The sequence below is a fragment of the Callionymus lyra genome, chromosome 5 (assembly GCF_982586985.1).
Source record: "Callionymus lyra chromosome 5, fCalLyr1.hap1.1, whole genome shotgun sequence".
Taxonomy (NCBI): Eukaryota; Metazoa; Chordata; class Actinopteri; order Syngnathiformes; family Callionymidae; genus Callionymus; species Callionymus lyra.
Genome location: NC_141822.1, coordinates 6,960,160 through 6,975,538, shown reverse-complemented (window position 1 = coordinate 6,975,538; position 15,379 = coordinate 6,960,160).

Genomic DNA, 15,379 nt, shown 5'->3' with positions numbered 1-15,379 from the left:
GGAACTTTTATCCACCCAAAATGAAGCGAGGAGCGTCTTTGTTTGCTGAGACTTTAAAATAAAACCCACAGCCGCGGCAAAAGCTTAAAAAAAAATTCATTTTATTTAACCATAAAACAAAACAAAAGCTTATTCCATCAAAGCGAAGCTTATCTCACCGAATGTTTCATTCTATTAAATCACAGATGCATGTTTTGTCTTAATCTGCCTTGTGTCGGTTCGACCCGTGCCCTCTGTTTTTATGTGGAGAGAAACAGCTGAGTCATGATAGTCATTATCGTCATGGATACCACAACAACAAAAAAAGTCAATGCATTAGGGATTTGGCCTAATCCAGCTGTGTTCAATGATGGCGGGATTATTTTGTGTTACGTAGGAGGCTTTAGGGGTCACAAGTTCACAGAGTCCAGGATTTGGAGAAGTGAACTTAACTTGCCTCAGCAAGAAAGATTTTGGGGGGTTTTTATTGTAGTTCTTATAATATAATAATATATAATATAAATATTGATGTTTTTCTTATGACGCATTGAGTCATTTTTGAACCTCTCTTTTCGGTCAAAATCCAAAACAAGCTTCTTTCCTCAATTTGTGGTCCAAAAAGTGTACATTTATTTGAATTGTTTCCAAGTTTCACTTGTTTTATACAAAAAAAAGGAATTTTTAATGTAAAAAACATTGACATCATCACTATTTTGCAATATAAACGGTTTATTTTTGTGAGAAAAAAAGGCGGAAAAAAGGATAGCGTTCTTTAACACTTGTGTTATCTCAGAGTCATGGTGACACGAAGGCCCGAAAACAAATGTGTTTTTGCTATCCCTTGTCTTGTCACTGAGTCAAGGTGGGTTTTTTGGGTCATCTTGACCCAGAGAAAACGCAAAGAATACCACAAACACATTTCTTTTGAGGCCTTCGGTTCATCTTGACCCAGAGACAAGACAAGGGATACCAAAAACACATTTGTTTTGGGGCCTTTGGGTCATCTTGACCCAGAGAAAACGCAAAGGATACCACAAACACATTTATTTTGACCCTTAGATAACACAAGGGCTAGAGCACTGGTTTCCAAACTCTGGGCTACAAACAAATAATAAAAAAGATAAATAAAAATGATCTTTTATTGATTATTACTGTCTAAAACTTGTTGTATAATTATTTTAAAAAAATGATCCTTTAAAATGTATGAAAATTGTTGTTTCAAAAATGAAAATGTATTTCAAATTCTTGCTGATGGATATTGATTGATCGTAGCTATTTGTAATGTAATTTTTTATTAAAAAAAAACAACTTTTCCACTGATCAGTTGATATGAACACAAGATTCACAGTCTCTTTACACAATCACCTCAAACTGTGAGCGACAGAAGCCTCCCCCGCCCTGTCAGAGCCCGTGAACCTGTGGAACAGTATTTATTTATAGCTCTTCATTATTTGAGCGTCAGTCCGTAATTGGCGCCACATCGTGGAATCAGGTGCAGATTCATAATCGACGCGTCATTAGGTGGGAAAGCGAATTGCCTCGGGTGACTCACATCTATCTTTCATGGCGAGCAGTTTAGCTAAATTGAAGTTTAAATTGAAATCAATTTGACATTTCAAATCACGCCATAAAATCGCAAGAAATATAATCTCAAGGACTTTTTCGGTTTATGGATTTATGTCTTGTGTGAATGTGTTTAAGGTTCAGATAACACAAACTGTTTCCCAGTCTTGACAAGAATTGACCTCTGGTGGCCCCTGGTTTGTTCATAGACAGTAAGCATGTTTGATATGGCTCCTTTTACATAGGAAATGACACCCCCTTTTATACTGGGGTCTCCAAACCGGTCCTCAAAGGGCCAGGGTGGTGCAGGTTTATGTTCCAACCAATCAAGCATGAACAGTTTAACCAATATAAATTTAATCTGATAAAGCAACACCTCACTGACAGTCCATGGATTACACTCGGAAGACTCCTGATTTGGTTTAAAGGGGTGCTCTTGATTGGTTGGAACAAAAACCTGCACCACCCCGGCCCTTTAAAGAGTGGTTTGGAGACCCCTGCTTTAATATATTCCTTGTTCGAGGTCAGGGGGACCAACCCTGACCTCAAAGAGCTGGAGTAGGTGCAGGTTTTTTTTTCAGATGGCAATCTGTTCTGGATTTTAGTCTGGTTCTAGATGGTATTCTGGTTCTAGATATTAGTCGGGTTCTAGATGGTATTCTGGTTCTCGATGGCAGTCTGTTTTGTGTTGGTAGTCTGATTCTTGATGGCACTGGGGTTGTTGATGGTATTCTGGTTGAGGTGGTAGTCTTGTTGTAGACCGTAGTCTGTTCTAGATGGTATTCTGGTTCTAGATGGTATTCTTGCTTTGGTTGGTAGTCTTGTTGTAGATGGTGTTCTGGTTCTGGATGGAAGTCTGGTTTTAGATGGTGGTTTGGTTTTGGTTGGCAATCTGGTTCTAGATGATGGTAGACATTTTTTGGTTTGTTTGTTTGTCTTTCATTCGTCTATTAATATTTATAATTTTTTTTTTTTTTTTTTATTATTATTATTATTAAGTGGTCTCAACCCATTAAACCACTTAAGCCCACAGCAAATACATTTCCTGCTTCTGATGTGAATCCATGTTTGCAGCTCAAGCAAAGGTCTGACCTGTCAGTGGATCAGTCGTCAAGGATGCTCTTCTCTCTGCCGTCCCCTCGCTCGTTCTCATTGTGGTCTGGCATTTCGTAGAAGAATATTAATCTGTTTTTTATCAGGCAGATTAATGTTAAAGAGGAAGAGTGGATTCAGTAACATGATATAATGCGTCCTTCCATGATGTGGATGTCACATTATCTACTGATCGAGGACTCTATAGATGACCCTGGAGCATTTGAGGATCAAACACCAGCTAGAGAGCTAGAGTTTTGTGCTGGTAGTTGGATTCTGGATGTTAGTCGGGTTCTTGATGTAATTATGGTTCTAGTTTGTATTCTGGTTTAGGTGTTTGTCTTGTTTAGATGGTGTTCTGATTCTAAATAGAAGTCTGGTTCTAGATGGTGTTCTGGTTTTAGATGGTATTCTGATTCTAGATGGTATTCTGGTTCTAGATGGTAATTCTGGTCCTAGATGGTAGTCTGATTCTAGATGGTATTCTGGTTCTAGATGGTAGTCTGGTTCTAGATGGTATTCTGGTTCTAGATGGTAGTCTGGTTCTAGATGGTAGTCTGATTCTAGATGATATTCTGGTTCTAGATTGTATTCTGTTCCTAGATGGTAGTCTGATTCTAGATGGTTTTCTGATTCTAGATTGTATTCTGGTTCTAGATGGTAGTCTGGTTCTAGATGGTATTCTGGTTCTAGACTGTATTCTGGTTCTAGATGGTATTCTAGTTCTAAATGGTAGTCTGGTTCTAGATGGTAGTCTGATTCTAGATGGTATTCTGGTTCTAGATTGTATTCTGGTCCTAGATGGTAGTCTGATTCTAGATGGTATTCTGATTCTAGATGGTATTCTGGTTCTAGATTGTATTCTGGTCTTAGATGGAATTCTGATTCTAGATGGTAGTCTGGTTCTAGATGGTATTCTAGTTCTAGATGGTATTCTGGTTCTAGATGGTATTCTGGTTCTAGATGGTAGTCTGGTTCTAGATGGTAGTCTGATTCTAGATTGTATTCTGGTCCTAGATGGTAGTCTGATTCTAGATTGTATTCTGATTCTAGATGGTAGTCTGGTTCTAGATGGTATTCTAGTTCTAGATGGTATTCTGGTTCTAGATGGTATTCTAGTTCTAGATGGTATTCTGGTTCTAGATGGTATTCTGGTTCTAGATGGTAGTCTGGTTCTAGATGGTATTCTGGTTCTAGATGGTAGTCTGGTTCTAGATGGTAGTCTGATTCTAGATGGTATTCTGGTTCTAGATTGTATTCTGGTCCTAGATGGTAGTCTGATTCTAGATTTTATTCTGATTCTAGATGGTAGTCTGGTTCTAGATGGTATTCTAGTTCTAGATGGTATTCTGGTTCTAGATGGTAATTCTGGTCCTAGAGGGTAGTCTGATTCTAGATGGTATTCTGGTCCTAGAGGGTAGTCTGATTCTAGATGGTATTCTGGTCCTAGAGGGTAGTCTGATTCTAGATGGTATTCTGGTTCTAGATGGTATTCTGGTTCTAGATGGCAGTCGGGTTCTTGATGGTGTTATGGTTGTAGTTGGTATTCTGATTTAGGTGGTATTCTTGTTGTAGACGGTTGTCTGTTATAGATGGTATTCTGGTTTTGATTGGTAGTCTTGTTGCAGATGGTGTTCTGGATCTATATTTGCAATCTGGTTTAGATTGTGGTCTGGTCTTGGTTGGTATTCTGGTTCTAGATGATGGTAGACATTTTTTGGTTTGTTTGTTGGTCTTTCATTCTTCTATTAATATTTATTAATCTTCTCTTGTATTATTATTATTATTCAATGGTCTCAAGCCATTAAACCACTTAAGCCCACAGAAAATACATTTCCTGCTTCTGATGTGAATCCATGTTTGCAGCTCAAGCAAAGGTCTGACCTGTCAGTGGATCAGTCGTCAAGGATGCTCTTCTCTGCCGTCCCCTCGCTCGTTCTCATTGTGGTCTGGCATTTGGTAGAAGAATATTAATCCGTTTTTTATCAGGCAGATTAATGTTAAAGAGGAAGAGTGGATTCAGTAACAGGATATAATGCGTCCTTCCATGATGTGGATGTCACATAATCTACTGATCGAGGACTCTATAGATGACCCTGGAGCATTTGAGGATCAAACACCAGCTAGAGCCGGATTCATATCAGCTGATGCAGCGGAGCCTCAGTCTGCTCACAATCTGTCTTTTTTTTCCACAATAACGTAAGAAGACTATTCTGAATGAGAACATATTTTATATATTTAAGTAAGTAAGTAAGTCATTTTTATTTGTAGAGCGCTTCTACAGACCAGGGTCACAAAGCGCTTAAACAATCAAAACAATACCCAATAAAGTATATACTTAAAAGATCAAGACAACACCGAAAACAACACAGGAGTCTCAGAAAATCAAGGAAAAGTCTGCGCGAATAAAAATGTCTTTTGATGTTTCTAGAAGGAGTCCGTAGATCATCAAACACAGATGTTTCTTGAAGGAGTCAGTAGATCATCAAACACAGATGTTTCTTGAAGGAGTCAGTAGATCATCAAACACAGATGTTTCTTGAAGGAGTCAGTAGATCATCAAACACAGATGTTTCTTGAAGGAGTCAGTAGATCATCAAACACAGATGTTTCTTGAAGGAGTCAGTAGATCATCAAACACAGATGTTTCTTGAAGGAGTCAGTAGATCATCAAACACAGAGATGTTTCTTGAAGGAGTCAGTAGATCATCAAACACAGATGTTTCTTGAAGGAGTCAGTAGATCATCAAACACAGATGTTTCTTGAAGGAGTCAGTAGATCATCAAACACAGATGTTTCTTGAAGGAGTCAGTAGATCATCAAACACAGATGTTTCTTGAAGGAGTCAGTAGATCATCAAACACAGATGTTTCTTGAAGGAGTCAGTAGATCATCAAACACAGATGTTTCTTGAAGGAGTCAGTAGATCATCAAACACAGAGATGTTTCTTGAAGGAGTCAGTAGATCATCAAACACAGAGATGTTTCTTGAAGGAGTCAGTAGATCATCAAACACAGATGTTTCTTGAAGGAGTCAGTAGATCATCAAACACAGATGTTTCTTGAAGGAGTCAGTAGATCATCAAACACAGAGATGGTTCCAAAGCTTAGGAGCAACAGTCTGGAAGGATTTCTCTCCTCTGGTCCGGAAGTTCAGGAACCATCAGTAGATTCTGATCCACAGACCTCAGAGCCCGAGCTGGGGTGTAAGTCTTGATCAGATCACTGATGGAAGGTCTGACCATAAATAGCTCTGAACGTAAGAACTAGAATTTTAAAGTTGATCCGATAAAGAAACTGGAAGCCAGTGAAGAGTTCTAAGGATCGGAGAAATGTGAGTTCTTCTACTAGAGCAAGTCAGAATTCTCGTTGCAGAGTTTTGTATGAACTGCAGGCGAGACACATCCTTCTTGTTTAGACATGAAAACAAACTGGATTACAAGCTTCAGATCATGTTGTGACAACATTTTCCTAAGTTTAGAGTTGTTTCTCAGTTGAAGGAAACTGGTCAGTTTTCTGCATATCATACTTTAGTTTTCCGACATTATTTCCCATTTTTCAGGAGATGTTTATTTCTGGCCTTCTTTATAACTTTTAGTTTTTTTTATCTGTTTCCGACTCTGTCTGATAGTTTGTCGGTGGTATCTTCTCGAGCCAAGTCTCACTTCAGGACATCTTACAATGTCATTGGAACTTTTTCACCGTTTTTAGAAATGTTGTTCTTGTTTATTCAGCGTTTTTTTTCTTCATATTTAGGTTGTTTTTCATCTTCTCTTCCGTCCTCTGGCTTCAATGCCTCCAACGTCAAAGGATATAATGCGACCACTTGGGAACCATAATTGCCCAGCGTTGCTGCAGACGCTCATGGTTAACGCATGTTCAGCCATGTGTGTGTTTAAGCTTCGTCATAACAGGACCGCAGCAGTGAGGTCGGCGTAGATGACCAGAACTGACCCCCGGGTTAATGTCCGGGTAAAGGTGAGGTGCGGCGATGATTGACAGCACACCTGAGACCCTGACGAGTCAGTAGAAAATATAACAGAATCATTTTGTTGATTTAAAAGTACTATGGTTAGAAAGACGAAATAATAAAGATAGACGTGTCAAAATATATTTAAAGGAATCGAAATGTGAATAAAATAAGGTTTTAATGTTTTATTTATCATTTTCATTAAGAAGATGTGAACATGTCAAGAAAGAAACACAGAGTTAGCACCTGCTTTATTTATTAAAAACATATGTTTTACTTATTTATTACTTAAAATATGCCTTTGATACCAAGGTAAATGTTTTTTATTTTTTTTATTTATGAATGTAATAGCACATGAACCTACAGCATAAAAACACACACACCAAACAAAGTCCCTGTTTCTTCAAGCAAGCTTGCATGAGCCAAGGTCACAAGCAGGCAGGTTCTCACTCAATTAAATTGTATATATTTGCTTTTTCTGTTAGTTATACTTTAGGGCAAGGGTGGGAAATTAGAATTCTTCAAGGGCCACATTAAATTCTGTGAATATTGTTAGGGGCCGTCAGGCAATAAGAAAGATGAAAAAATCCCTAAAAAAAAAGAACATGCGTCATTAGGCCGTGACATTTATTAAGCTAAATAAGCTGCAATTTTACTCTTGTATAGATGAGTTTCAAAACATTTCTTCAATTAACAATGTTTTTAGGGACTAATATATACTCAAAAAATTACACACAAAAAGGAGGGAAGTGTTATGTGGACATGTAAAGTAATAATAAATACAAAATACATTTGTTAATGCATTAGAACCATTTATAGATTATCATACTTTGACATTACGAGGGCCGCATAAATAGAGTCAAATTTCGAATTAAACTCGTTTTCTACTCTTTTCTAGCCTCATGTTGACTAAAAGTTTGGAATATTTTCAAGTAATTTGTTGATTTTTATAAATCAAAAATGACTGGAGCTCAGCTTTCCTTTCACCATTAGTCAACATGATTGAGTGAGTAAAAAATGTTTTAAATTACAATGTATAAAATTTACATTTTAATAAATATTCCATATTAAAAATAAAAAATAAAAGTGGCTTCTCATAATAAATCAAACCTCCAAATGATCGAGTGTTTCAGCAGGTTGAGAACAAACGTCACGCGCTGGAATGTTTGAGTCGAGACTATTTTCAGCTTCAAATACACATCAGCAACTTCTGGTTACACTTACAAATCTTTAACTTAACTTAAATCTAAAAGGAGTCACCGGTCCCAGTCTCCGTCCTTCTGTGACACACGAACATGTGCGTTCGTCCCGGGGATTCCATTATTTGTGATATCATATTCATTCATCAGGTGACTCATATCACACCGACCTGGATGTGATCTAATGACCTTCAGGTGAGCACTGTCGTGTTAGGAATACATTTATTGATCAGGCGCCGTGACTCATCGTGGTTAACGTAGTGTCTGCTTATGAAGTCAATTCGCAGCAGCTGGTCCCTCAGGAACGCAATCCTAAGCTTCCCCAACCTTTCTTTTCTTTCCCTGAATTGTATTAATCGTTTCTCCTCTTTTTTCTGTGTCGCACTCAAAGTATTAGTTCGGACAAAATTCAACCTTCACTCATTTTCTTTTTAGAGTTATAGTCAAAAATGTTTGTTCATTTTAATGTAGCGACTGGAGCTCAGTTTTCCTTGTCTTCTTCTTCGTTCAAAAAGACACTTAAAAACACCCAAATACCTCCATACTGCTCGTCTGTAAAGGTTTCCCCGGGGATATATTGTGACAATTCCAGAGCTTATGCAGTTTATTGTCTACCTTGAAAGTAAGTAAGTAAGTAAGTAATATTTATTTATATAGCGCTTTTCGAGACCAGGGTCACAAAGCGCTTAAACAATCAAAACAATACTCAAAAAAGTACATACTTTAAAGATCAAGATAATACTGAGAACAACACAGGAGTCTGAGAAATTCAAGGAAAAGCCTGAACAAATAGAAACATCTTAAGATGTTTCTTAAAGGAGTCAGTATAAAATTTACATTTTAATAAATATTCCATATTAAAAATAAAAAATAAAAGTGGCTTCTCATAATAAATCAAACCTCCAAATGATCGAGTGTTTCAGCAGGTTGAGAACAAACGTCACGCGCTGGAATGTTTGAGTCGAGACTATTTTCAGCTTCAAATACACATCAGCAACTTCTGGTTACTCTTACAAATCTTTAACTTAACTTAAATCTAAAAGGAGTCACCAGTCCCAGTCTCCGTTCTTCTGTGACACAGGAACATGTGCGTTCGTCCTGGGGATTCCATTATTTGTGATGTCATATTCATTCATCAGGTGACTCATATCACACCGACCTTGATGTGATCTAATGACCTTCAGGTGAGCACTGTCGTGTTAGGAATACATTTATTGATCAGGCGCCGTGACTCATCGTGGTTAACGTAGTGTCTGCTTATGAAGAATCCTAAGCTTCCCCAACCTTTCTTTTCTTTCCCTGAATTGTATTAATCTTTTCTCCCCTCTTTTCTGTGTCGCACTCAAAGTATTAGTTTGGACAAAATTAACTAATTTTCTACTCACCCTCATGTCGGCTAAGAGTAATCTGTTCTTTTTAGAGTTATAGTCAAAAATGTTTGTTCATTTTAATGTAGCGACTGGAGCTCAGTTGTTTTCTTCTTCGTTCAAAAAGACACTTAAAAACACCCAAATACCTCCATACTGCTCGTCTCTAACAGTTACCCTGGGGATATAGTAAAACCCTGGGGATATAGTAAAAGTACTATGGTTAGAAAGACGAAATAATAAAGATAGACGTGTCAAAATATATTTAGAGGAATCAAAATGTGGATAAATAAGGTTTCAATGTTTTATTTAGCATTTTCATTAAGAAGATGTGAACATGTCAAGAAAGAAACACAGAGTTAGCACCTGCTTTATTTATTAAAAACATATGTTTTACTTATTTATTACTTAAAATATGCCTTTGATACCAATGTAAATGTTTTGTTTTTTATTATTTATGAATGTAATAGCACATGAACCTACAGCATAACACACCAAACAAAGTCCCTGTTTCTTCAAGCAAGCTTGCATGAGCCAAGGTCACAAGCAGGCAGGTTCTCACTCAATTACATTTTATATATTTGCTTTTTCTGTTAGTTATACTGTAGGGCAGGGATGGGCAATTAGAATTCTTCAAGGGCCACATTAAATTCTGTGAATTTCATATCCTGGGGATATATAGTGAGCGCTTCCAGAGCTTATGCAGTTTACTGTCTACCCTGAAAGCACTTGCGATATTACCCGAGTACTTCCGGAGTACTTCCAGTTTCTATTGGCTGCCATTCTAATGGACTCTTGTAACCTCTCGTTCGCCCAGATTTCAGAGCAACTTTATAAAGTAAAAAGTTGAAAACATGGTCATGATGAGGAACTTACTGCAAATTTGGAGAGGAAGACTTCAATGTTTACTACATGTGAGTCATGGGAGTTGGAGTTTTCAGTTGCAGTTCGCATTAGTTGAACTTGAAGCTTGCTGTAACATTCTGAACATAAGAATCTTAATTTTAAAAATGAATTTATAACAAAACCATTATTTCTCTCACACACACACGCACACATATATATATTTACTATATATACTGTATATATATATATATATATACTTGATATACTTAATCATAATTATTTATACTTATACTTATATACATATGCAATATTTAAAAGATTTATTTATTCTGTTTATATTATATTGCACTATTTATAACTTATAAATATTTATATTTATACAATCACCCTATGCTGTGTTTTTTAAACAGTTGCCAAGCAACGAAATTTCGTTGCCAGTTTTCACTGCTGTCTTCTTCTGTGCAATGACTATAAAGAAAGTCGAAAGTCTGAGGTCTTGAGTCGAAAGTCTAAATGTTCCTTCACCAGAGTGACTAGGTTCTTAGTCTATCTGGTTCTGGGTTAAAGTGGCTCCTCCAACAGCTTGATTTATGTAAGATAAAACTTAACTTAGAGTCTCAAACAGTGTATTCACAGTTTTATAAATGTTATAACAAATAAATAAAGGAATTCCTAAATTCTTCCCCTTTTTGAAGATTTGTTTCCTTCCACATTTTTTGTGTCTTTTCGTGTCACTTTCGCATGTCTGTTCTGGTCATATGTGTGTGTTTTTATCAACAGGACGTTCCTATAGTTGCCCTTGTTGTCGCCGCTCGGGGAGATTCCCTGCATCGATCAAGGTCCTCGAACGAGACTCATCTCCTGGTTCAAGTCACCTTGAGAAGCAGCGTCGCTCAGACGTTCACCGGCGATTGTCAAAAATGAATTGCTGTTGCTGAAGAGTGACTTAATTGATTAGGTCTGATGGAATTGATCACAAGGACGCCACGACAAAGTGAAGAAGGCGACTCTTGTTTACAGGCCAGACGTGGTCTTGGTGAAGACTTAATGACCGAAGGAGACGAGGAGAGTGTTCGCCATGTGTCGGGAGACTATCCAAGATTATCAAAGAGATTTATTGATTGAATGTTTTGGAACAGTGGGAGGAAACCAGAGTGCTCAGAAGCATGGGAAGAGCATATCCACTCCCCACATAAAGCACCATTGGATTCCCGCCACACTCAGTTAATTTTCCCATCATGCCATCAGTCACGGCGCCTGATCAATAAATAGTGGGGAAAAAACAAAAACATTACAAACTCTTTATTCCTAACACGACAGTGCTCACCTGAAGGTCATTAGATCACATCCAGGTCGGTGTGATATGAGTCAACTGATGAATGAATATGACATCACAAATAATGGAATCCCCGGGACGAACGCACATGTCCATGTGTCACAGAAGGACGGAGACAGGGACTGGTGACTCCTAATTAATTTAAGTTAAGTTTAAGATTTGTAAGAGTGACAGTGTAAACACAAGTTGCTGATGTGTATTTGAAGCTGAAAATAATCTCAACCTGCTGAAAGATGTATTTCCTCTTTGTACCATTACTCTCATTATGAGGTATGCTCTCTCTCACCTGGTGTAACTGGAGCGAGCGAGACCCCCGGGAGACCCCGTCTGTCCAGATGTAACTGAAAACCATCAAAGATCATTTGGAGGTTTGATTTATTATGACTTTTATTTTTATTATGACATAGTATATCCAATGGACTATTTATTAAAATGTGAATCTTTTTTCATTCTTAATTGCACATGTATTTTAAAAACACCTACTACTGAAAATAGCTGAATGATTAAAATGGGAAAAAACAAAAAAATTTAAACAACAATTAAATATATAACTTGGAGCAGATGGAAAAAAAAGGTATTTAAATTGTGTTGATGTTGATGATGATGGAAGATGATGATGATGGTGGTGAAGATGATGAAGATGATAATATTGACGATGTCGATGGTGATGGTGGTGATGATGATGATGATGAAGATGATGAAGATGATGATGATGATGATGATGATGATGATGATGATGATGATGAAGATGATGATGATGATGATGATGATGATGATGATGATGATGATGATGATGATGATGATGATGATGGAGACTATGATAATAAATATGTTAATTATGATGATGAAGATGACGATGATTAGGATGAAGATGAAGATTAAGATGACGGTGATTATAATGATGTTGATGATGATGAAGATGATGATGATGATGATGAGGATGAAGATGATGTTGATGATGATGTTGATGATGTTGATGAAGAAGATGATGTTGATGATGATGTTGATGATGTTGATGAAGATGATGATGATTATGATGATGAAGATGATGTTGATGATGATGTTGATGATGATGATGATGATTATGATGATGATTATGATGATGAAGATGATGTTGATGATGATGTTGATGATGTTGATGAAGATGATGATGATTATGATGATGAAGATGATGTTGATGATGATGTTGATGATGATGATGATGATTATGATGATGATTATGATGATGAAGATGATGATGTTGATGATGATGTTGATGATGATGATGATGATTATGATGATGAAGATGATGTTGATGATGATGTTGATGATGTTGATGAAGAAGATGATTATAATGATGATGATAAAAACCGTGATGATTATGTATGATGATGATGATATTGAAGATTACGATAATTATGATGATGATGATGATGATGATGATATTGAAGATGACGATAATTATGATGATGATGATGATGATGATGATGATATTGAAGATTACGATAATTATGATGATGATGATGATGATGATGATATTGAAGATGACGATAATTATGATGATGATGATGATGATGATGATGATATTGAAGATGACGATAATTATGATGATGATGATGATGATGATGATGATGATGATGATGATGATGATGTTGATATTGAAGATGACGATAATTATGATGATGATGATGATATTGAAGATGACGATAATTATGATGATGATGATGATGATGATGATGATATTGAAGATGACGATAATTATGATGATGATGATGATGATGATATTGAAGATGACGATAATTATGATGATGATGATGATGATGATGTTGATATTGAAGATGACGATAATTATGATGATGATGATGATGATGATATTGAAGATGACGATAATTATGATGATGATGATGATGATGATGATGATGATGATGATGATGATGATGATGATGATGATGATATTGAAGATGACGATAATTATGATGATGATGATGATGATGATGATGATGATGATGATGATGATGATGATGATGATGATGATGATGATATTGAAGACGTCGACGAATACGACGATGAAAAAAGGTTTACTTTCAGAAAATTTAAGTTCTGGTCGATTTAAATTTAAAATTGCCTATAGGTAAAAATGACCTGAAGTTTGGAGCACCACCTTTGAGTCTTAGTCCAAAGAAAACTATTACATTTACGTGGTTAATGATTAATTGGCCTTATTAATTAATTATGAAACACTATTTTAATCAATGTCATTAACTGGAGTCTCTACTTGTGGTTGTGATTAATGTTACTGAGTAAGAGGCTCTTAAATTGATAAAACAAAAATCTGAAAAATTGTAAAGGCAACTTTGACGCATGGATTCTCTCTGGAAGAACAGTTTGTTGCATGGTGGAGCCAGAGAGGTTCAGGCTTGCTTGGCTGGATGCTGGAGGTCGGATTGCGTGCAGCTTGCTTGCGTCTTGAGAAGGTAATGCAGCTCGGGAGACTTGCTGCACCAAGTTGCAGGAAGGGGGCAGGAGTCAGGAACAGCAGTGAAGAGGGGAGAGAATGGAAGCCAACGAAGGGCGAGCAGGCTGGCGAGCTCGGCGAGAAGAAGGTAAGGGACGATTTGTAACGCGCGGCCATTTTTAAGACATTCAGTCGTGCTCCTGGATTGGTGGGCGACATCTGATTCCTCAGCACCCATTGGCTAGAGATTATCTCTGGTCCTTTCTTTCTCCTACTTCTGAATGACTTTGAAAACTTCTTTAATTAGACATTATTGAAAGATCTGAGGCTCACACTTATGCTAACTTATCATAACTTTCCCAGCTCTTTCTAAGGATCAGGATGATATCATATTACATGTTATGAAAAGACATTATTGATATGTATGTTCAAACAGCATAAAACATCAAAACACTTTTGTGTTTGGTTATGTAATTCATGTGACTTTTTTCTTTAACTTCTCTTTAGATGAAAATATTTTATTTAACAAGAAAATGACATTTAATACTCTGACAGTCATCTGGTGGTTCGGGTTCTCGTTGGTCATTCCGGTTCTCCGGCCATGTTTGGAGAATGGATGGCCTTTGGATGCCAGAAGATTGATGGGTCAGGGGTCTGCATTCCAAAGTCGTAAAACGAGGACTTTGATCCAGTGGAAGCCAAAACAAACATGAAGGACTTCACTACTATGATGACGATAATGATGATGACGATAATGATGATGAAGATGATGTTAATGAAGATGATGAAATGTTGGTGAAGACCTTGATGATTATGTGTGATGAAGATGTAAATGTAATGAGATTTCACAGCCAATCGTTCCATCCAGGAGAAAAAGTCACACCTTTATATTTTTTCAATGACAATATGTCGTTTATTTTCTATTTTTAAAGGTTTATTATTTACAAAGAAAATAACCAAAAAAAGAAAGAAAACAAAAACAAAAAAAAAGAAAATCAAAGATATTTTTGACAAACAATGTTTGTCTGCATATTGTTGTAAGAAAGTTAACATTGATCTTTCTTCGAGTCCAAGTCAAGTCGCCGACTGATCATCCTCTCGTGGTTGCTGAATGACAATGACCCCCCCGCCCCCCCCTCGTCACCCCGTCAGTAAACATGTGGGATCAGAGTTTGGTCGCTCTCTTCTGGCCACACTTCTTTTTGCATCTCTCTCGTCTTCTCAAAGCAAAAGACAAACAAATAGAAATATACAAATATATGTGCTGGTTTGTCGAGAGTCTCCATCCTGTGTGTCAATAGTTGTGTCCATGCGTCGCCGTCCGTTCGCCGTGATTGGTTTTGGTGAGAAAAGAAAAAAGCACATAGTAGGGAAGCTCTCCTTCCAAAGGCAAGTATCAAAATCTCTCTCAATCTGGACCGTTTATTGGTTCCTACACCCTATGGCTGGATCACTTTAAGCGCTCTTTGTTATCACAACCCCTTACCCGCCCCCCCCCCAACCACCCCCCAACCTCATCCAGACTCCCCCCCGAACAACTCATTCAAATATGGACACAAGTTTTGCTTTCTAATGAGGGAAAAGAAAGTCAT